The 21,518-nt window shown below is 44.9% G+C and overlaps 8 non-coding genes across 8 annotated transcripts; all 8 read right to left on the reverse strand.

The window, feature by feature from the left end:
* Window positions 1–1,198: 1,198 nt before the first annotated feature.
* LOC147679329 (U4 spliceosomal RNA) lies at window positions 1,199–1,338 on the reverse strand. Its single transcript, XR_015301875.1, has one exon. It is a non-coding gene; the product is annotated as a U4 spliceosomal RNA (small nuclear RNA).
* Window positions 1,339–8,848: 7,510 nt separating this feature from the next.
* Window positions 8,849–8,988, reverse strand: LOC147679330 (U4 spliceosomal RNA). The gene has a single exon (XR_015301676.1). It is a non-coding gene; the product is annotated as a U4 spliceosomal RNA (small nuclear RNA).
* A 1,930-nt stretch (window positions 8,989–10,918) lies between these two features.
* Window positions 10,919–11,058, reverse strand: LOC147679331 (U4 spliceosomal RNA). The gene has a single exon (XR_015301677.1). It is a non-coding gene; the product is annotated as a U4 spliceosomal RNA (small nuclear RNA).
* Window positions 11,059–12,988: 1,930 nt separating this feature from the next.
* On the reverse strand, window positions 12,989–13,128 carry LOC147679332 (U4 spliceosomal RNA). The gene has a single exon (XR_015301831.1). It is a non-coding gene; the product is annotated as a U4 spliceosomal RNA (small nuclear RNA).
* Window positions 13,129–15,062: 1,934 nt separating this feature from the next.
* Window positions 15,063–15,202, reverse strand: LOC147679333 (U4 spliceosomal RNA). Its single transcript, XR_015301861.1, has one exon. It is a non-coding gene; the product is annotated as a U4 spliceosomal RNA (small nuclear RNA).
* A 1,937-nt stretch (window positions 15,203–17,139) lies between these two features.
* LOC147679334 (U4 spliceosomal RNA) lies at window positions 17,140–17,279 on the reverse strand. Its single transcript, XR_015301854.1, has one exon. It is a non-coding gene; the product is annotated as a U4 spliceosomal RNA (small nuclear RNA).
* A 1,936-nt stretch (window positions 17,280–19,215) lies between these two features.
* LOC147679335 (U4 spliceosomal RNA) lies at window positions 19,216–19,355 on the reverse strand. The gene has a single exon (XR_015301863.1). It is a non-coding gene; the product is annotated as a U4 spliceosomal RNA (small nuclear RNA).
* A 1,937-nt stretch (window positions 19,356–21,292) lies between these two features.
* On the reverse strand, window positions 21,293–21,432 carry LOC147679336 (U4 spliceosomal RNA). The gene has a single exon (XR_015301855.1). It is a non-coding gene; the product is annotated as a U4 spliceosomal RNA (small nuclear RNA).
* Window positions 21,433–21,518: the final 86 nt, after the last annotated feature.

Raw genomic sequence — 21,518 nt, forward strand, 5'->3', positions numbered from 1 at the left:
CCGCATTGCTGAAGTTGATCATGAAAGTGAAGCAAAAAGCCATGAGTCATTCCAAACGCTTGGTCTGTGCAGGCGTAGGGATTTTGCCGCAGTGAAGGCGTAAAGTGACGCAGTGAAATCTTGTAGATTTCAGTGCGTCAGTTCTACAATGCTTTTTTTCGTGGAAACGCCCACCCTGCATACATTATGCCTGACGCAGGTATAATGTGATGCAGGGCTTTATAATGTGATGCATCTCCCTAGATGTGTCACATTGTAAGAGGGCCACAACATTTAAGCCGCAGCTGCACCACAATACAGATTTTTATATGTGCCCTGTAAATGGCTGTGTGTACGTTGTGTGTCTCCGTCGGCATGCAGCATACAAATTTTCCCGGATCATGTAGCCCAGTTGGGTGGCTGATGCAGCCACGCAAGAGCTCTTTGCGTGACCTCATTGTCACCGATTCAAATCAGGGAGGATCCACGCAGCCTTTCATGGCTCTAAGGTGAAAAAATGGGCCCTAGGGCAAGGAAGGAAATAGGACCCCTTATTCATGTTTGAAATATAAAATACCGCAATAATCGGGGTTCAGTGGGTCCCGCAGGTCTGTGGGTGCCAGTGCCACTGCACCTGCTGCAACAATGGAAGCTACGCCCCTGTCATACAGCTGGGTAACATCAATTACTCAGTGACACAAAGAGCATTAAAAAATACACTTTACATAATGTTAAATGACAAAAACAACAGCTTTGTCAGTACTCGTTCTGTTTCAAGCACCCCATACAATCTGTATGAACCCTCTCCGCATTTTCCTACTGATAACAAACGCCTTTGCTCCCAGAAATAAGCTTTCTAGGTGGTTTGTGTACATTTGAATAGGAGATGAGACCTCGAAAGAGCCCAGCTCTGCGACAGACTGCGAGTCAACTCAGAGAGCGGAAACAAAGCCCGTACTCTGGCCATCAACTACCTGAGCGAATCCGGGGATCGAAGGTGAGAACAAAGAGGAAGAAATACAAGAATTATGAAAACTGATCAAGGAGAAAAAATCCCTAAGTTACTGCCGTATTTAAAAAGCTGAGAAAACAAAAAGAACGTAAAGAGTAAACTGAAGCCAAATAAAGTCACAGTTTTCTCCTTGTCACGGATAACAATTATGCAAGTAAATCACATTAAACAATAAAATATCTTAATTTTTTATTACATATTCTCCAGTCTCCGAAGAGACTGTCAAAAATAGTCATTTCAACTATATTTCAAGTCTCGATGACGGGGTATTGGGTAAAGTTTCCAATAAGCAATAATCGCACCTCGGTTAAACCTCATTGGCTACAATACTGCCACTGGGCAAAGCTAACCAATTATAGTGTGAATTTCATGCCCACTCGCCCTGGTACCTCATGTTACAAAGAACATGAACCCTTTTTAAAAAAGATTTTATCTGTTTATGCATAACTACACCTCCACTGCTTCTGACAGGCAATGTAAGACATATGTTGGCGTTGTTTTACTAATTTCCATCAGCTCTCTGCCCCACACCGTCGCTAGCCACACGCAGAGAATTCTGGGAAATTGTATGCTAAATAGCTCTCCAGGTAAGCAGCACCCTCCCTAGTTATGGATTTGATGCTCAGACAGATATCCCTTCACAAAAAGATGAGATCTAGGCTGCTAGCCATGGGTTGTGGAAAATATAAGAAGCACAAATTCATAATAGCATCCTCATAGAGCCCACTGTCTTCAAATGTTTACTAGAGGAGGAACAGCAATAATTTAAAGGAAAATAAATCATAGCTACATTTTTCCATTTTCCATACTGCAAGTCTGCCATTTCATTGCACTACATAGTTGCATTTGCTGCATTTCATTTTTAGCTTTAGGGGGTACAATATACTGGTTTCCTGGTTTTCAAAACATTCTAGGGGAAGATTCACAAGGATCTGATGCATCTGCATAGATGCATACTTTTCCTTGCGTCAGTGCTGAATGTCCTTGTGCCACTATGAATGTGCTGTATTTACAATACAGTGCTCCATGGTGCAAGGATTAACAGATGCATCAGAAATTCTGACACATGTGTTGGCACAAAAGTGCCGCATTGCTGAAGTTGATCATGAAAGTGAAGCAAAAAGCCATGAGTCATTCCAAACGCTTGGTCTGTGCAGGCGTAGGGATTTTGCCGCAGTGAAGGCGTAAAGTGACGCAGTGAAATCTTGTAGATTTCAGTGCGTCAGTTCTACAAGGCTTTTTTTCGTGGAAACGCCCACCCTGCATAAATTATGCCTGACGCAGGTATAATGTGATGCAGGAATTTATAACGTGATGCATCTCCCTAGATGCGTCACATTGTAAGAGGGCCGCAACATTTAAGCCGCAGCTGCGCCACAATACAGATTTTTATATGTGCCCTGTAAATGGCTGTGTGTACGTTGTGTGTCTCCGTCGGCATGCAGCATACAAATTTTCCCGGATCATGTAGCCCAGTTGGGTGGCTGATGCAGCCACGCAAGAGCTCTTTGCGTGACCTCATTGTCACCGATTCAAATCAGGGAGGATCCACGCAGCCTTTCATGGCTCTAAGGTGAAAAAATGGGCCCTAGGGCAAGGAAGGAAATACGACCCCTTATTCATGTTTGAAATATAAAATACCGCAATAATCGGGGTTCAGTGGGTCCCGCAGGTCTGTGGGCGCCAGTGCCACTGCACCTGCTGCAACAATGGAAGCTACGCCCCTGTCATACAGCTGGATAACATCAATTACTCAGTGACACAAAGAGCATTAAAAATACACTTTACATAATGTTAAATGACAAAAACAACAGCTTTGTCAGTTCTTGTTCTGTTTCAAGCACTCCATACAATCTGTATGAACCCTCTCCGCATTTTCCTACTGATAACAAACGCCTTTTCTCCCAGAAATAAACTTTCTAGGTGGTTTGTGTACATTTGAATGGGAGATGAGACCTTGAAAGAGCCCAGCTCTGCAACGGACTGCGAGTCAACTCAGAGAGCGGAAACAAAGCCCGTACTCTGGCCATCAACTACCCGAGCGAATCCGGGGATCGAAGGTGAGAACAAAGAGGAAGAAATACAAGAACTATGAAAACTGATCAAGGAGAAAAAATTCCTAAGTTACTTCTGTATTTAAAAAGCTAAGAAAACAAAAAGAACGTAAAGAGTAAACTGAAGCCAAATAAAGTCACAGTTTTCTCCTTGTCACAGATAACAATTATGCAAGTAAATCGCATTGAAAAATGGAAAGGGGCGACCACTCGGTCCCCCCGAACGTATGGCAGAGTGCCTCGATCCCCCCGGGAAGCCATTTTGGGCGGGAGGCGCGTCTCGGCTGGTATGCCCGAAGCGGCGTAGCCGGGGCGCGCTTTTTCCCGCCCTAGAGTGGGCTGGCCTAGACACTGACGCGGCTGGCCACGCCCTTCGGGGCAGGCAGGGGCGGGTTTACGCCCGCCCTGAAGATGGATAAAAAGGGACGCAAGACCAGAAGACATCCTCTTGTTCCTGTGCTCTGAAGCTGCACCTCCTCGCTGCACGTGAGCTCGAGACGGAACGAAGAGCCAATTTTGAGCGTTTTAATCGTTCTTGTTTGTTTTACAGTTACTTTGTTGGAGAATGCCGAAGAAGGTGGGAAAGCGCATGACTACTGACCAGATGCTGCGTGTTCTCATGAAGGAGATGTCCGAGCTAAAGAAGCGGGTGGACAAGAATGAGGAAGGGGGTCCAAAACGTCCTTTGGCGGGAGCAGCACCGGGAGGGAAAAACAAGAGGCCCAGGAGGGGGGCAGCGGGTGAAGACATCCCGGGTCCCAGTGCCCCGCTCGAGGCTCCAACTCCCGTGCCGGAGGAGGGGAATCCAATTCCCGTTGTGGTCACCCCCGTGTCCGAGGATGATATGCCGCCCGAGCTGGCACCACAATTGGCAGCGTGGTTGGGTAAAGGTGACGAGGGCGCCACGGCTGTCGATGCGCAGGCGCTGATAAAGCAATTGCGTGAGAAACGGGAAGCAGCCAAGGTGCCCGTGCCGGCTGCAGTAGGGGACAAGACACCAGGGACGATTGCGACCACAGAGGCAGCGTCAGGTGCAGGTAAGCGGCCATTGCCGATCGCGAGGGATGAATCAACACCCTCTCGGAGAGAAAAGTTGGGGCAGCATGTTCCTTTGGCAATTAAGGAAAAGATTTGGGCGGGGGAGTATGTGAACATTTTCTCACTGCTTGTTGATCATTATGAGGTAGAGCATGTAAAGAGTCAGAAGGATCTCATGCATCCGAGTGTTTGGCGCGCAAAAATGGCCGCCTTTAAAGTGAATGAGAATATCGGCAATTGGGGCAATGCTTGGGGAATCTTTACATCAATCTTGGGGGAACGTAGACCTGAGTTGCTTTCCGAGTTCCCAATCTATCAATCACGAATCATGGGGTACTCGACATCGCACCAGGGTAATCATTGGTTCTGTTACGATAATCTGTTCAGAAAGGAAAAGGAGCATAATAAAAGTTTAACCTGGGATTGTTATGATTCCTTGACTTGGGATAAAATGAAGGAGTCAGGAATGTTGAAAATGCCGTTGGTGGGAAGCAATGTTGGCGAATCCTCCCGGCAATATGCAGGGACGCCCTTTCGATCAGGTACGGGTACCGACGATTACTCGAAACCTGCCGGCAATACCGGAAAAAGGGGTCTCTGCTTTAATTACAACAGAGGTAAATGTACTAGGCCCCATGGATCGTGTAAATTCAAACATGAATGTAGTGGCTGTGGGTCGTCCCATCCTGAGTCCTCGTGCAGAGCCAGAACGGGTGATAATGGGGGGAGAGGAGGTGCCAAACAGGTCTAATATAGTCCGAGGGGCGCCTTTACCTACCCCAATTGATACCCTGGCGATGATTCCCTGGCTCAGTGAATACCCGGATCGTACTTCTGCTGGGGTGCTGCGGAACGGTTTTTCGTATGGTTTCCGCATCCCGGTAGGGGACTTTCAGGGTGTGGAAAAGTGTAAAAATCAACTTTCCGTCCTGCAGCATACGACCGTAGTACAGGATAAGATCCGGAAAGAGGTGACTCGAGGTCGGGTCGCCGGCCCGTTTAGTGTACCCCCGGTCCAGAATTTTGTTTGTTCTCCCTTAGGGGTAGTCCCCAAGAAAGACCCCGGTGAGTTCCGACTGATTCATAATTTATCAGCTCCACGAGGTCTTTCCGTAAATGATGCAATCGATCCAGAAGTGTGTTCGGTGCGGTACGCATCCTTCGATGAGGCCGTAGCCATTTTAAATCGCCTGGGGCCCGGGGCACTGATGGCGAAGTCAGATATCGAGTCAGCGTTCCGATTGCTCCCGGTACACCCAGACGACCAGCGTCTCCTAGGATTCATGTTTCAGGGTTGTTATTACATGGATAGGTGTATGCCAATGGGGTGCTCTATATCCTGTGCTTATTTCGAGAAATTCAGTAGTTTTCTACAATGGGTCTTCACAAAGAAAACGGGTTTCCAAGATGTAATGCACTACCTTGATGATTTTCTGTTTCTTGGGGCAGCCGGGGATCTTGAATGTGGCCGGGCCTTGGCCGAATTTTGTGTGTTAATGAAACAGTTTGGTGTGCCATTGGCGCCGGGTAAAACAGTGGGTCCTACGACTCGCCTCGAGTTTCTGGGGATCGAGTTGGACTCCATTGAAGGGTGTTTCCGTTTGCCAGCCGAGAAAGTGTTGAAGTTCAGGGCTGCGCTGCAAGTGTGTATAAATGCATCAAAAGTTACGCTGCAACAATTACAGCAGTTGGTGGGACAGTTGAATTTTGCCCTGAGGGTAATACCAATGGCCCGCCCCTTTTCCCGTTCAATTGCCCAAGCGATGGTCGGCCTTAAAGAGTGCCATCATCGCACGAGACTATCGGCCGAGATCCGCCAGGACATGCGTATTTGGTTAGCATTTCTGGCGGACTTCAATGGTAGAATCGTCTGGAATGAACCAGCCGTGTCTTCTGAAGAGCTGGGGCTGTGGACAGATTCAGCAGGAAGCATAGGTTTTGGCGCCATCTTCGGCACGAAATGGTCGGCACAAAGATGGCCGACATGGTGGCATGAGAATGGCCTGACGAGTAATATTGCTTTCCTGGAACTGTTTCCCATCTTGGTGGCCTTGAGAACATGGCCCGATGGGTTCAAAGATCACTCTGTCATATTTTGGTCTGACAATATGACCGTGGTCGAGTGCATCAATAGTCAGGCAGCACGTTGTAAACTAATTTTAAGACTGCTTAAGGAAATTGTTTTACTATGTATGCAATTGAACGTGCTATTCAGAGCAAAGCATGTTCCAGGGGTGATGAATCAGGCGGCTGACGCACTGTCTCGTTTTCAAATGCAGGCTTTTTCGGGTTTCCTCCCCTCAGCGGACCCAGAGCCGGCACCCTTTCCCGAAGCTCTCTGGTCTCTCGGTGCCCCGAACTTCGTCACCTCGTGGGAGAGAGTCTAGCACCAAGGACGAGGAAGGCATACGAAGGGGCGTTTCGGGCCTATTTAGCCTTTTTGGGGAGTGATAGAGAGCGACTTTGGGGTCACGAGGAATGGGTAGTGAATTTCCTGATGTCCTTACGTAGGGCTGGGAAATCGGTGGCTACGGCCCAGAGGCATCGTGCTGCCATTTCCTTTGTTGCCAGAGCACACGCTATCCAGGACCCAACAGCGTCTTTCGTTGTACAGAAAGCGCTGCGTGGGTGGCAACGCCTTGAGGGTCGCAGAGTAGATGAAAGGCGCCCGATAGGTTTGGATAGATTGTCCCAGTTGTTGGCCACACTCCCGGCCACATGTTCATCTCAGTTTGAGGCAGTGCTGTTCCGAGCCGCTTTTACGCTAGCATTTCACGGAGCAATGCGGGTAAGCGAACTAGTTGCAAGGAACAAACTGGATGTGGCGGGGGGTTTGTGCCAGGAACACGTTCAGATCAGGGGAGAAACAATGACTGTCTCCTTTGTAAAATCCAAGACTGATCAAGATGGGATGGGTGACTGCGTCATCATACGCAGGATTCCTGGGTCCTCCATATGTCCGGTAAAGTGTTTAGAGGATTACCTAGCACGAAGGGTGGCATCATGGGGGGGGACTTTGTTAAGACACGCTGACGCCACCCCACTGACGAAATTTCAGTTTCAGCGGGTGCTTGCGATGTCAATTGCCGCTGCGGGCTTGAACCCGGGCGAATTTGGGACCCATTCCTTTCGGATAGGGGCTGCTACGGAAGCTACAGCCAGGGGTCTTAATGTTGAGCAAGTGAAACGAGTGGGGCGTTGGTCCTCCAATTGTTACAAAAGATACGTGCGGTTGCACATGTTGTGAAGCTGTAATAATGTACTCACGCTTCTTGTTTTTGTTTGGTTTTCAGTTACGCAAGCCTACGAGGCGGGGCGGACTATGCAGTCGACCCTACACCGGGCCAGCGGTCAGACATCACCGGCTGTGAAAAAGGAGGTGTGGGTCGTGGGCCACTCATACGTGAGGCGTGCCGCAGACGTATTCAAAGCAGGTGACATGATTCACGTAGCTGGGGAATACGGGTACAGGATGTCCTTCTACGGAAGGGGCGGTCTCTGTATTGACCAGTTTCAAACATTTTTCGAGGGTTTGTTAGGGCGGACAAGGTCACCGCCGTCTATAGTTATAGTGCATGTTGGGGGTAATGATTTGGTCACCATCGGTAGACGACTACTCCTGGAGGCAATGCTTTCCACCGTAAGTTGGTTGGCGAGGAGAGTTCCGGGGTGCACGATTGCATGGCCCCATTTGATTCCACGAAAGGTGTGGCGGGGGGCTATCTCTATTCCTGCTTTGAACCATTCTGTTAGAAAGCTTAACAATAAAGTGAGTAGGTTGTTCCGTTCCAGGACATTGCATTCTATTTCTCATAGCTGTATTAATGATGACAGTATGTATTTGGGGGATGGTGTGCATTTGTCTTGGGTGGGGAATGAGTTACTCTTAGGAGACTTCTTAGCATGGTTAAAATCGTTGAAACATGACCTTTAGGTAGGAGTTGTGTGGGGGGTCCGGATAGCCGGTCAACTATCCGGCCTGTGGCGGTAAGGTCATGATCGGTGAGCACTAATTGGAAGATCCCTATGAGTGGGCGTCACCCTTACACGGATGGGAGCGCTCGGGGGAGGTGGCCTTTGGCCCCTCAACGGGGAGGCGGTCCCTTCTAAGGATGGGTCGCCGAAAGAAGAGGAAAGGCGGTCAAGGCCCCTTCCTGTGTAGGAGGGGTTACAGCCCCCTCCTGGGGAATTTCCCGGGGCCAGTGACATCTGCGACGGCAGATGCGGTAAGTTGTGTGGGGTTGGGGGGAGGTCTACGATACCTTCTAGATACCTCACACGAGTCTTCGAACGACCTTTAACTGGCGTCGAGTTGATAAGTGCCCCCGTCAAGTCAAGGGAAATTGGTAGTAGTTGCACTTGAGTACGCCTCAGTGCTGTCGCCCCTCCAAGTGGGGGGGGTATGTCTGGTTAGGGATCTTGACACCGGTTACGACCTTGCCGTTGGCCCTTAAACGTTAGGATGTACAATTTCAATATTTCAAGTAAATGTTTTGTAGGATGTTAGTTCGGCTAGGAGAACCTCTGTATTAGAGAATCTGTTAAGGTTAGCCAAACATCGCAATGTGGTATGAAATTGTACATTAATGTTTAAATGTTTATAATTTTTTGTTTTAATAAATACGGCCGGGAGGGTCACTCCCTCCCACTTCCAAAAACTTCAAGAACTGTTTCCGGTTTCCCTCCTTTGGGGATTGTGTTGAGAGGGGGTGGCAGGTATCTCAGCCATATAAACTATTTTATTTTTTTATTACATATTCTCCAGTCTCCGAAGAGACTGTCAAAAATTGTCATTTCAACTATATTTCAAGTCTCCATGACGGGGTATTGGGTAAAGTTTTCAATAAGCAATAATCGCGCCTCGGTTAAACCTCATTGGCTACGATACTGCCACTGCGCAAAGCTAACCAAGTATAGTGTGAATTTCATGCCCACTCACCCTAGTACCTCATGTTACAAAGAACATGAACCCTTTTCAAAAGATTTTATCTGTTTATGCATAACTACACCTCCACTGCTTCTGACAGGCAATGTAAGACATATGTTGGCGTTGTTTTACTGATTTCCATCAGCTCTTTGCCCCAAACCGTCGCTAGCCACACGCAGAGATTTCTGGGAAATTGTATGCTAAATAGCTCTTCAGGTAAGCAGCACCCTCCCTAGGTATGGATTTGATGCTCAGACAGATATCCCTTCACACAAAGATGAGATCTAGGCTGCTAGCCATGGGTTGTGGAAAATATAAGAAGCACAAATTCATAATAGCATCCTAATAGGGCCCACTGTCTTCAAATGTTTACTAGAGAAGGAACAGCAATAATTTAAAGGAAAATAAATCATAGCTACATTTTTCCATTTTCCATACTGCAAGTCTGCCATTTCATTGCACTACATAGTTGCATTTGCTGCATTTCATTTTTAGCTTTAGGGGGTACATTATACTGGTTTCCTGGTTTTCAAAACATTCTAGGGGAAGATTCACAAGGATCTGACGCATCTGCATAGATGCATACTTTTCCTTGCGTCAGTGCTGAATGTCCTTGTGCCACTATGGATGTGCTGTATTTACAATACAGTGCTCCATGGTGCAAGGATTAAAAGATGCATCAAAAATTCTGACACATGTGTTGGCACAAAAGTGACGCATTGCTGAAGTTGATCATGAAAGTGAAGCAAAAAGCCATGAGTCATTCCAAACGCTTGGTCTGTGCAGGCGTAGGGATTTTGCCGCAGTGAAGGCGTAAAGTGACGCAGTGAAATCTTGTAGATTTCAGTGCGTGAGTTCTACAAGGCTTTTTTTCGTGGAAACGCCCACCCTGCATACATTATGCCTGACGCAGGTATAATGTGATGCAGGGCTTTATAATGTGACGCATCTCCCTAGATGCGTCACATTGTAAAAGGGCCGCAACATTTACGCCGCAACTGCGCCACAATACAGATTTTTATATGTGCCCTGTAAATGGCTGTGTGTACATTGTGTGTCTCCGTCGGCATGCAGCATACAAATTTTCCCGGATCATGTAGCCCAGTTGGGCTGATGCAGCCACGCAAGAGCTCTTTGCGTGACCTCATTGTCAACGATTCAAATCAGGGAGGATCCACGCAGCCTTTCATGGCTCTCAGGTGAAAAAATGGGCCCTAGGGCAAGGAAGGAAATAGGACCCCTTATTCATGTTTGAAATATAAAATACCGCAATAATCGGGGTTCAGTGGGTCCCGCAGGTCTGTGGGCGCCAGTGCCACTGCACCTGCTGCAACAATGGAAGCTACGCCCCTGTCATACAGCTGGATAACATCAATTACTCAGTGACACAAAGAGCATTAAAAATACACTTTACATAATGTTAAATGACAAAAACAACAGCTTTGTCAGTTCTTGTTCTGTTTCAAGCACTCCATACAATCTGTATGAACCCTCTCCGCATTTTCCTACTGATAACAAACGCCTTTTCTCCCAGAAATAAACTTTCTAGGTGGTTTGTGTACATTTGAATGGGAGATGAGACCTCGAAAGAGCCCAGCTCTGCAACGGACTGCGAGTCAACTCAGAGAGCGGAAACAAAGCCCGTACTCTGGCCATCAACTACCCGAGCGAATCCGGGGATCGAAGGTGAGAACAAAGAGGAAGAAATACAAGAACTATGAAAACTGATCAAGGAGAAAAAATTCCCAAGTTACTTCTGTATTTAAAAAGCTAAGAAAACAAAAAGAACGTAAAGAGTAAACTGAAGCCAAATAAAGTCACAGTTTTCTCCTTGTCACAGATAACAATTATGCAAGTAAATCGCATTGAAAAATAAACTATCTTATTTTTTTATTACATATTCTCCAGTCTCCGAAGAGACTGTCAAAAATTGTCATTTCAACTATATTTCAAGTCTCCATGACGGGGTATTGGGTAAAGTTTTCAATAAGCAATAATCGCGCCTCGGTTAAACCTCATTGGCTACGATACTGCCACTGCGCAAAGCTAACCAAGTATAGTGTGAATTTCATGCCCACTCGCCCTAGTACCTCATGTTACAAAGAACATGTACCCTTTTCAAAAGATTTTATCTGTTTATGCATAACTACACCTCCACTGCTTCTGACAGGCAATGTAAGACATATGTTGGCGTTGTTTTACTGATTTCCATCAGCTCTTTGCCCCAAACCGTCGCTAGCCACACGCAGAGATTTCTGGGAAATTGTATGCTAAATAGCTCTTCAGGTAAGCAGCACCCTCCCTAGGTATGGATTTGATGCTCAGACAGATATCCCTTCACACAAAGATGAGATCTAGGCTGCTAGCCATGGGTTGTGGAAAATATAAGAAGCACAAATTCATGATAGCATCCTAATAGGGCCCACTGTCTTCAAATGTTTACTAGAGAAGGAACAGCAATAATTTAAAGGAAAATAAATCATAGCTACATTTTTCCATTTTCCATACTGCAAGTCTGCCATTTCATTGCACTACATAGTTGCATTTGCTGCATTTCATTTTTAGCTTTAGGGGGTACATTATACTGGTTTCCTGGTTTTCAAAACATTCTAGGGGAAGATTCACAAGGATCTGACGCATCTGCATAGATGCATACTTTTACTTGCGTCAGTGCTGAATGTCCTTGTGCCACTATGGATGTGCTGTATTTACAATACAGTGCTCCATGGTGCAAGGATTAAAAGATGCATCAAAAATTCTGACACATGTGTTGGCACAAAAGTGACGCATTGCTGAAGTTGATCATGAAAGTGAAGCAAAAAGCCATGAGTCATTCCAAACGCTTGGTCTGTGCAGGCGTAGGGATTTTGCCGCAGTGAAGGCGTAAAGTGACGCAGTGAAATCTTGTAGATTTCAGTGCGTGAGTTCTACAAGGCTTTTTTTCGTGGAAACGCCCACCCTGCATACATTATGCCTGACGCAGGTATAATGTGATGCAGGGCTTTATAATGTGACGCATCTCCCTAGATGCGTCACATTGTAAAAGGGCCGCAACATTTACGCCGCAACTGCGCCACAATACAGATTTTTATATGTGCCCTGTAAATGGCTGTGTGTACGTTGTGTGTCTCCGTCGGCATGCAGCATACAAATTTTCCCGGATCATGTAGCCCAGTTAGGCTGATGCAGCCACGCAAGAGCTCTTTGCGTGACCTCATTGTCACAGATTCAAATCAGGGAGGATCCACGCAGCCTTTCATGGCTCTCTGGTGAAAAAATGGGCCCTAGGGCAAGGAAGGAAATAGGACCCCTTATTCATGTTTGAAAGATAAAATACCGCAATAATCGGGGTTCAGTGGGTCCCGCAGGTCTGTGGGCGCCAGTGCCACTGCACCTGCTGCAACAATGGAAGCTACGCCCCTGTCATACAGCTGGATACCATCAATTACTCAGTGACACAAAGAGCATTAAAAATACACTTTACATAATGTTAAATGACAAAAACAACAGCTTTGTCAGTTCTTGTTCTGTTTCAAGCACTCCATACAATCTGTATGAACCCTCTCCGCATTTTCCTACTGATAACAAACGCCTTTTCTCCCAGAAATAAACTTTCTAGGTGGTTTGTGTACATTTGAATGGGAGATGAGACCTCGAAAGAGCCCAGCTCTGCAACGGACTGCGAGTCAACTCAGAGAGCGGAAACAAAGCCCGTACTCTGGCCATCAACTACCCGAGCGAATCCGGGGATCGAAGGTGAGAACAAAGAGGAAGAAATACAAGAACTATGAAAACTGATCAAGGAGAAAAAATCCCTAAGTTACTGCCGTATTTAAAAAGCTGACGAAACAAAAAGAACATAAAGAGTAAACTGAAGCCAAATAAAGTCACAGTTTTCTCCTTGTCACAGATAACAATTATGCAAGTAAATCACATTGAAAAATAAACTATCTTATTTTTTTATTACATATTCTCCAGTCTCCAAAGAGACTGTCAAAAATTGTCATTTCAACTATATTTCAAGTCTCCATGACGGGGTATTGGGTAAATTTTTCAATAAGCAATAATCGTGCCTTGGTTAAACCTCATTGGCTACGATACTGCCACTGAGCAAAGCTAACCAATTATAGTGTGAATTTCATGCCCACTCGCCCTAGTACCTCATGTTACAAAGAACATGAACCCTTTTCAAAAGATTTTATCTGTTTATGCATAACTACACCTCCACTGCTTCTGACAGGCAATGTAAGACATATGTTGGCGTTGTTTTACTAATTTCCATCAGCTCTCTGCCCCAAACCATCGCTAGCCACACGCAGAGAATTCTGGGAAATTGTATGCTAAATAGCTCTTCAGGTAAGCAGCACCCTCCCTAGTTATGGATTTGATGCTCAGACAGATATCCCTTCACACAAAGATGAGATCTAGGCTGCTAGCCATGGGTTGTGGAAAATATAAGAAGCACAAATTCATAATAGCATCCTCATAGGGCCCACTGTCTTCAAATGTTTACTAGAGGAGGAACAGCAATAATTTAAAGGAAAATAAATCATAGCTACATTTTTCCATTTTCCATACTGCAGGTCTGCCATATCATTGCACTACATAGTTGCATTTGCTGCATTTCATTTTTAGCTTTAGGGGGTACAATATACTGGTTTCCTGGTTTTCAAAACATTCTAGGGGAAGATTCACAAGGATCTGATGCATCTGCATAGATGCATACTTTTCCTTGCGTCAGTGCTGAATGTCCTTGTGCCACTATGAATGTGCTGTATTTACAATACAGTGCTCCATGGTGCAAGGATTAACAGATGCATCAGAAATTCTGACACATGTGTTGGCACAAAAGTGCCGCATTGCTGAAGTTGATCATGAAAGTGAAGCAAAAAGCCATGAGTCATTCCAAACGCTTGGTCTGTGCAGGCGTAGGGATTTTGCCGCAGTGAAGGCGTAAAGTGACGCAGTGAAATCTTGTAGATTTCAGTGCGTCAGTTCTACAAGGCTTTTTTTCGTGGAAACGCCCACCCTGCATAAATTATGCCTGACGCAGGTATAATGTGATGCAGGAATTTATAACGTGATGCATCTCCCTAGATGCGTCACATTGTAAGAGGGCCGCAACATTTAAGCCGCAGCTGCGCCACAATACAGATTTTTATATGTGCCCTGTAAATGGCTGTGTGTACGTTGTGTGTCTCCGTCGGCATGCAGCATACAAATTTTCCTGGATCATGTAGCCCAGTTGGGTGGCTGATGCAGCCACGCAAGAGCTCTTTGCGTGACCTCATTGTCACCGATTCAAATCAGGGAGGATCCACGCAGCCTTTCATGGCTCTAAGGTGAAAAAATGGGCCCTAGGGCAAGGAAGGAAATACGACCCCTTATTCATGTTTGAAATATAAAATACCGCAATAATCGGGGTTCAGTGGGTCCCGCAGGTCTGTGGGTGCCAGTGCCACTGCACCTGCTGCAACAATGGAAGCTACGCCCCTGTCATACAGCTGGGTAACATCAATTACTCAGTGACACAAAGAGCATTAAAAAAGACACTTTACATAATGTTAAACGACAAAAACAACAGCTTTGTCAGTACTCGTTCTGTTTCAAGCACCCCATACAATCTGTATGAACCCTCTCCGCATTTTCCTACTGATAACAAACGCCTTTGCTCCCAGAAATAAACTTTCTAGGTGGTTTGTGTACATTTGAATGGGAGATGACACCTCGAAAGAGCCCAGCTCTGCGATAGACTGCGAGTCAACTCAGAGAGCGGAAACAAAGCCCGTACTCTGGCCATCAACTACCCGAGCGAATCCGGGGATCGAAGGTGAGAACAAAGAGGAAGTAATACAAGAATTATGAAGACTGATCAAGGAGAAAAAATCCCTAAGTTACTGCTGTATTTAAAAAGCTGAGAAAACAAAAAGAACGTAAAGAGTAAACTGAAGCCAAATAAAGTCACAGTTTTCTCCTTGTCACGGATAACAATTATGCAAGTAAATCACATTGAACAATAAAATATCTTAATTTTTTATTACATATTCTCCAGTCTCCGAAGAGACTGTCAAAAATAGTCATTTCAACTATATTTCAAGTCTCGATGACGGGGTATTGGGTAAAGTTTTCAATAAGCAATAATCGCACCTCGGTTAAACCTCATTGGCTACAATACTGCCACTGGGCAAAGCTAACCAATTATAGTGTGAATTTCATGCCCACTAGCCCTGGTACCTCATGTTACAAAGAACGTGAACCCTTTTTAAAAAAGATTTTATCTGTTTATGCATAACTACACCTCCACTGCTTCTGACAGGCAATGTAAGACATATGTTGGCGTTGTTTTACTAATTTCCATCAGCTCTCTGCCCCACACCGTCGCTAGCCACACGCAGAGAATTCTGGGAAATTGTATGCTAAATAGCTCTCCAGGTAAGCAGCACCCTCCCTAGTTATGGATTTGATGCTCAGACAGATATCCCTTCACACAAAGATGAGAGCTAGGCTGCTAGCCATGGGTTCGGGAAAATATAAGAAGAACAAATTCATAATAGCATCCTCATAGGACCCACTGTCTTCAAATGTTTACTAGAGGAGGAACAGCAATAATTTAAAGGAAAATAAATCATAGCTAAATTTTTCCATTTTCCATACTGCAAGTCTGCCATTTCATTGCACTACATAGTTGCATTTGCTGCATTTTCTTTTTAGCTTTAGGGGGTACAATATACTGGTTTCCTGGTTTTCAAAACATTCTAGGGGAAGATTCACAAGGATCTGACACATCTGCATAGAGGCATACTTTTCCTTGCGTCAGTGCTGAATGTCCTTGTGCCACTCTGGATGTGCTGTATTTACAATACAGTGCTCTATGGTGCAAGGATTAACAGATGCATCAGAAATTCTGACACATGTGTTGGCACAAAAGTGACGCATTGCTGAAGTTGATCATGAAAGTGAAGCAAAAAGCCATGAGACATTCCAAGTGCTTGGTCTGTGCAGGCGTAGGGATTTTGCCGCAGTGAAGGCGTAAAGTGACGCAGTGAAATCTTGTAGATTTCAGTGCGTGAGTTCTACAAGGCTTTTTTTCGTGGAAACGCCCAACCTGCATACATTATGCCTGACGCAGGTATAATGTGATGCAGGGCTTTATAATGTGATGCATCTCCCTAGATGCGTCACATTGTAAGAGGGCCGCAACATTTAAGCCGCAGCTGCGCCACAATACAGATTTTTAAATGTGCCCTGTAAATGACTGTGTGTATGTTGTGTGTCTCCGTCGGCATGCAGCATACAAATGTTCCCGGATCATGTAGCCCAGTTGGGCGGCTGATGCAGCCACGCAAGAGCTCTTTGCGTGACCTCATTGTCACCGATTCAAATCAGGGAGGATCCACGCAGCCTTTCATGGCTCTAAGGTGAAAAAATGGGCCCTAGGGCAAGGAAGGAAATAGGACCCCTTATTCATGTTTGAAATATAAAATACCGCAATAATCGGGGTTCAGTGGGTCCCGCAGGTCTGTGGGTGCCAGTGCCACTGCACCTGCAGCAACAATGGAAGCTACGCCCCTGTCATACAGCTGGGTAACATCAATTACTCAGTGACACAAAGAGCATTAAAAAATACACTTTACATAATGTTAAATGACAAAAACAACAGCTTTGTCAGTACTCGTTCTGTTTCAAGCACCCCATACAATCTGTATGAACCCTCTCCGCATTTTCCTACTGATAACAAACGCCTTTGCTCCCAGAAATAAGCTTTCTAGGTGGTTTGTGTACATATGAATGGGAGATGAGACCTCGAAAGAGCCCAGCTCTGCGACGGACTGCGAGTCAACTCAGAGAGCGGAAACAAAGCCCGTACTCTAGCCATCAACTACCCGAGCGAATCCGGGGATCGAAGGTGAGAACAAAGAGGAAGAAATACAAGAATTATGAAAACTGATCAAGGAGAAAAAAAACCCTAAGTTACTGCCGTATTTAAAAAGCTGAGAAAACAAAAAGAACGTAAAGAGTAAACTGAAGCCAAATAAAGTCACAGTTTTCTCCTTGTCACGGATAACAATTATGCAAGTTAATCACATTGAACAATAAAATATCTTAATTTTTTATTACATATTCTCCAGTCTCCGAAGAGACTGTCAAAAATAGTCATTTCAACTATATTTCAAGTCTCGATGACGGGGTATTGGGTAAAGTTTCCAATAAGCAATAATCGCACCTCGGTTAAACCTCATTGGCTACAATACTGCCACTGCGCAAAGCTAACCAATTATAGTGTGAATTTCATGCCCACTCGCCCTGGTACCTCATGTTACAAAGAACATGAACCCTTTTTAAAAAAGATTTTATCTGTTTATGCATAACTACACCTCCACTGCTTCTGACAGGCAATGTAAGACATATGTTGGCGTTGTTTTACTAATTTCCATCAGCTCTCTGCCCCACACCGTCGCTAGCCAAACGCAGAGAATTCTGGGAAATTGTATGCTAAATAGCTCTCCAGGTAAGCAGCACCCTCCCTAGTTATGGATTTGATGCTCAGACAGATATCCCTTCACACAAAGATGAGATCTAGGCTGCTAGCCATGGGTTGTGGAAAATATAAGAAGCACAAATTCATAATAGCATCCTCATAGGGCCCACTGTCTTCAAATGTTTACTAGAGGAGGAACAGCAATAATTTAAAGGAAAATAAATCATAGCTACATTTTTCCATTTTCCATACTGCAAGTCTGCCATTTCATTGCACTACATAGTAGCATTAGCTGCATTTCATTTTTAGCTTTAGGGGGTACAATATACTGGTTTCCTGGTTTTCAAAACATTCTAGCGGAAGATTCACAAGGATCTGATGCATCTGCATAGATGCATACTTTTCCTTGCGTCAGTGCTGAATGTCCTTGTGCCACTATGAATGTGCTGTATTTACAATACAGTGCTCCATGGTGCAAGGATTAACAGATGCATCAGAAATTCTGACACATGTGTTGGCACAAAAGTGCCGCATTGCTGAAGTTGATCATGAAAGTGAAGCAAAAAGCCATGAGTCATTCCAAACGCTTGGTCTGTGCAGGCGTAGGGATTTTGCCGCAGTGAAGGCGTAAAGTGACGCAGTGAAATCTTGTAGATTTCAGTGCGTCAGTTCTACAATGCTTTTTTTCGTGGAAACGCCCACCCTGCATACATTATGCCTGACGCAGGTATAATGTGATGCAGGGCTTTATAATGTGATGCATCTCCCTAGATGTGTCACATTGTAAGAGGGCCACAACATTTAAGCCGCAGCTGCACCACAATACAGATTTTTATATGTGCCCTGTAAATGGCTGTGTGTACGTTGTGTGTCTCCGTCGGCATGCAGCATACAAATTTTCCCGGATCATGTAGCCCAGTTGGGTGGCTGATGCAGCCACGCAAGAGCTCTTTGCGTGACCTCATTGTCACCGATTCAAATCAGGGAGGATCCACGCAGCCTTTCATGGCTCTAAGGTGAAAAAATGGGCCCTAGGGCAAGGAAGGAAATAGGACCCCTTATTCATGTTTGAAATATAAAATACCGCAATAATCGGGGTTCAGTGGGTCCCGCAAGTCTGTGGGTGCCAGTGCCACTGCACCTGCTGCAACAATGGAAGCTACGCCCCTGTCATACAGCTGGGTAACATCAATTACTCAGTGACACAAAGAGCATTAAAAAAGACACTTTACATAATGTTAAACGACAAAAACAACAGCTTTGTCAGTACTCGTTCTGTTTCAAGCACCCCATACAATCTGTATGAACCCTCTCCGCATTTTCCTACTGATAACAAACGCCTTTGCTCCCAGAAATAAACTTTCTAGGTGGTTTGTGTACATTTGAATGGGAGATGACACCTCGAAAGAGCCCAGCTCTGCGATAGACTGCGAGTCAACTCAGAGAGCGGAAACAAAGCCCGTACTCTGGCCATCAACTACCCGAGCGAATCCGGGGATCGAAGGTGAGAACAAAGAGGAAGTAATACAAGAATTATGAAGACTGATCAAGGAGAAAAAATCCCTAAGTTACTGCTGTATTTAAAAAGCTGAGAAAACAAAAAGAACGTAAAGAGTAAACTGAAGCCAAATAAAGTCACAGTTTTCTCCTTGTCACGGATAACAATTATGCAAGTAAATCACATTGAACAATAAAATATCTTAATTTTTTATTACATATTCTCCAGTCTCCGAAGAGACTGTCAAAAATAGTCATTTCAACTATATTTCAAGTCTCGATGACGGGGTATTGGGTAAAGTTTTCAATAAGCAATAATCGCACCTCGGTTAAACCTCATTGGCTACAATACTGCCACTGGGCAAAGCTAACCAATTATAGTGTGAATTTCATGCCCACTAGCCCTGGTACCTCATGTTACAAAGAACGTGAACCCTTTTTAAAAAAGATTTTATCTGTTTATGCATAACTACACCTCCACTGCTTCTGACAGGCAATGTAAGACATATGTTGGCGTTGTTTTACTAATTTCCATCAGCTCTCTGCCCCACACCGTCGCTAGCCACACGCAGAGAATTCTGGGAAATTGTATGCTAAATAGCTCTCCAGGTAAGCAGCACCCTCCCTAGTTATGGATTTGATGCTCAGACAGATATCCCTTCACACAAAGATGAGAGCTAGGCTGCTAGCCATGGGTTCGGGAAAATATAAGAAGAACAAATTCATAATAGCATCCTCATAGGACCCACTGTCTTCAAATGTTTACTAGAGGAGGAACAGCAATAATTTAAAGGAAAATAAATCATAGCTAAATTTTTCCATTTTCCATACTGCAAGTCTGCCATTTCATTGCACTACATAGTTGCATTTGCTGCATTTTCTTTTTAGCTTTAGGGGGTACAATATACTGGTTTCCTGGTTTTCAAAACATTCTAGGGGAAGATTCACAAGGATCTGACACATCTGCATAGAGGCATACTTTTCCTTGCGTCAGTGCTGAATGTCCTTGTGCCACTCTGGATGTGCTGTATTTACAATACAGTGCTCTATGGTGCAAGGATTAACAGATGCATCAGAAATTCTGACACATGTGTTGGCACAAAAGTGACGCATTGCTGAAGTTGATCATGAAAGTGAAGCAAAAAGCCATGAGACATTCCAAGTGCTTGGTCTGTGCAGGCGTAGGGATTTTGCCGCAGTGAAGGCGTAAAGTGACGCAGTGAAATCTTGTAGATTTCAGTGCGTGAGTTCTACAAGGCTTTTTTTCGTGGAAACGCCCAACCTGCATACATTATGCCTGACGCAGGTATAATGTGATGCAGGGCTTTATAATGTGATGCATCTCCCTAGATGCGTCACATTGTAAGAGGGCCGCAACATTTAAGCCGCAGCTGCGCCACAATACAGATTTTTATATGTGCCCTGTAAATGGCTGTGTGTATGTTGTGTGTCTCCGTCGGCATGCAGCATACAAATGTTCCCGGATCATGTAGCCCAGTTGGGCGGCTGATGCAGCCACGCAAGAGCTCTTTGCGTGACCTCATTGTCACCGATTCAAATCAGGGAGGATCCACGCAGCCTTTCATGGCTCTAAGGTGAAAAAATGGGCCCTAGGGCAAGGAAGGAAATAGGACCCCTTATTCATGTTTGAAATATAAAATACCGCAATAATCGGGGTTCAGTGGGTCCCGCAGGTCTGTGGGTGCCAGTGCCACTGCACCTGCAGCAACAATGGAAGCTACGCCCCTGTCATACAGCTGGGTAACATCAATTACTCAGTGACACAAAGAGCATTAAAAAATACACTTTACATAATGTTAAATGACAAAAACAACAGCTTTGTCAGTACTCGTTCTGTTTCAAGCACCCCATACAATCTGTATGAACCCTCTCCGCATTTTCCTACTGATAACAAACGCCTTTGCTCCCAGAAATAAGCTTTCTAGGTGGTTTGTGTACATATGAATGGGAGATGAGACCTCGAAAGAGCCCAGCTCTGCGACGGACTGCGAGTCAACTCAGAGAGCGGAAACAAAGCCCGTACTCTAGCCATCAACTACCCGAGCGAATCCGGGGATCGAAGGTGAGAACAAAGAGGAAGAAATACAAGAATTATGAAAACTGATCAAGGAGAAAAAAAACCCTAAGTTACTGCCGTATTTAAAAAGCTGAGAAAACAAAAAGAACGTAAAGAGTAAACTGAAGCCAAATAAAGTCACAGTTTTCTCCTTGTCACGGATAACAATTATGCAAGTTAATCACATTGAACAATAAAATATCTTAATTTTTTATTACATATTCTCCAGTCTCCGAAGAGACTGTCAAAAATAGTCATTTCAACTATATTTCAAGTCTCGATGACGGGGTATTGGGTAAAGTTTCCAATAAGCAATAATCGCACCTCGGTTAAACCTCATTGGCTACAATACTGCCACTGCGCAAAGCTAACCAATTATAGTGTGAATTTCATGCCCACTCGCCCTGGTACCTCATGTTACAAAGAACATGAACCCTTTTTAAAAAAGATTTTAT

The sequence above is a fragment of the Lissotriton vulgaris genome, chromosome 11, assembly GCF_964263255.1.
Source record: "Lissotriton vulgaris chromosome 11, aLisVul1.2, whole genome shotgun sequence".
In the NCBI taxonomy this organism is placed as follows: domain Eukaryota; kingdom Metazoa; phylum Chordata; class Amphibia; order Caudata; family Salamandridae; genus Lissotriton; species Lissotriton vulgaris.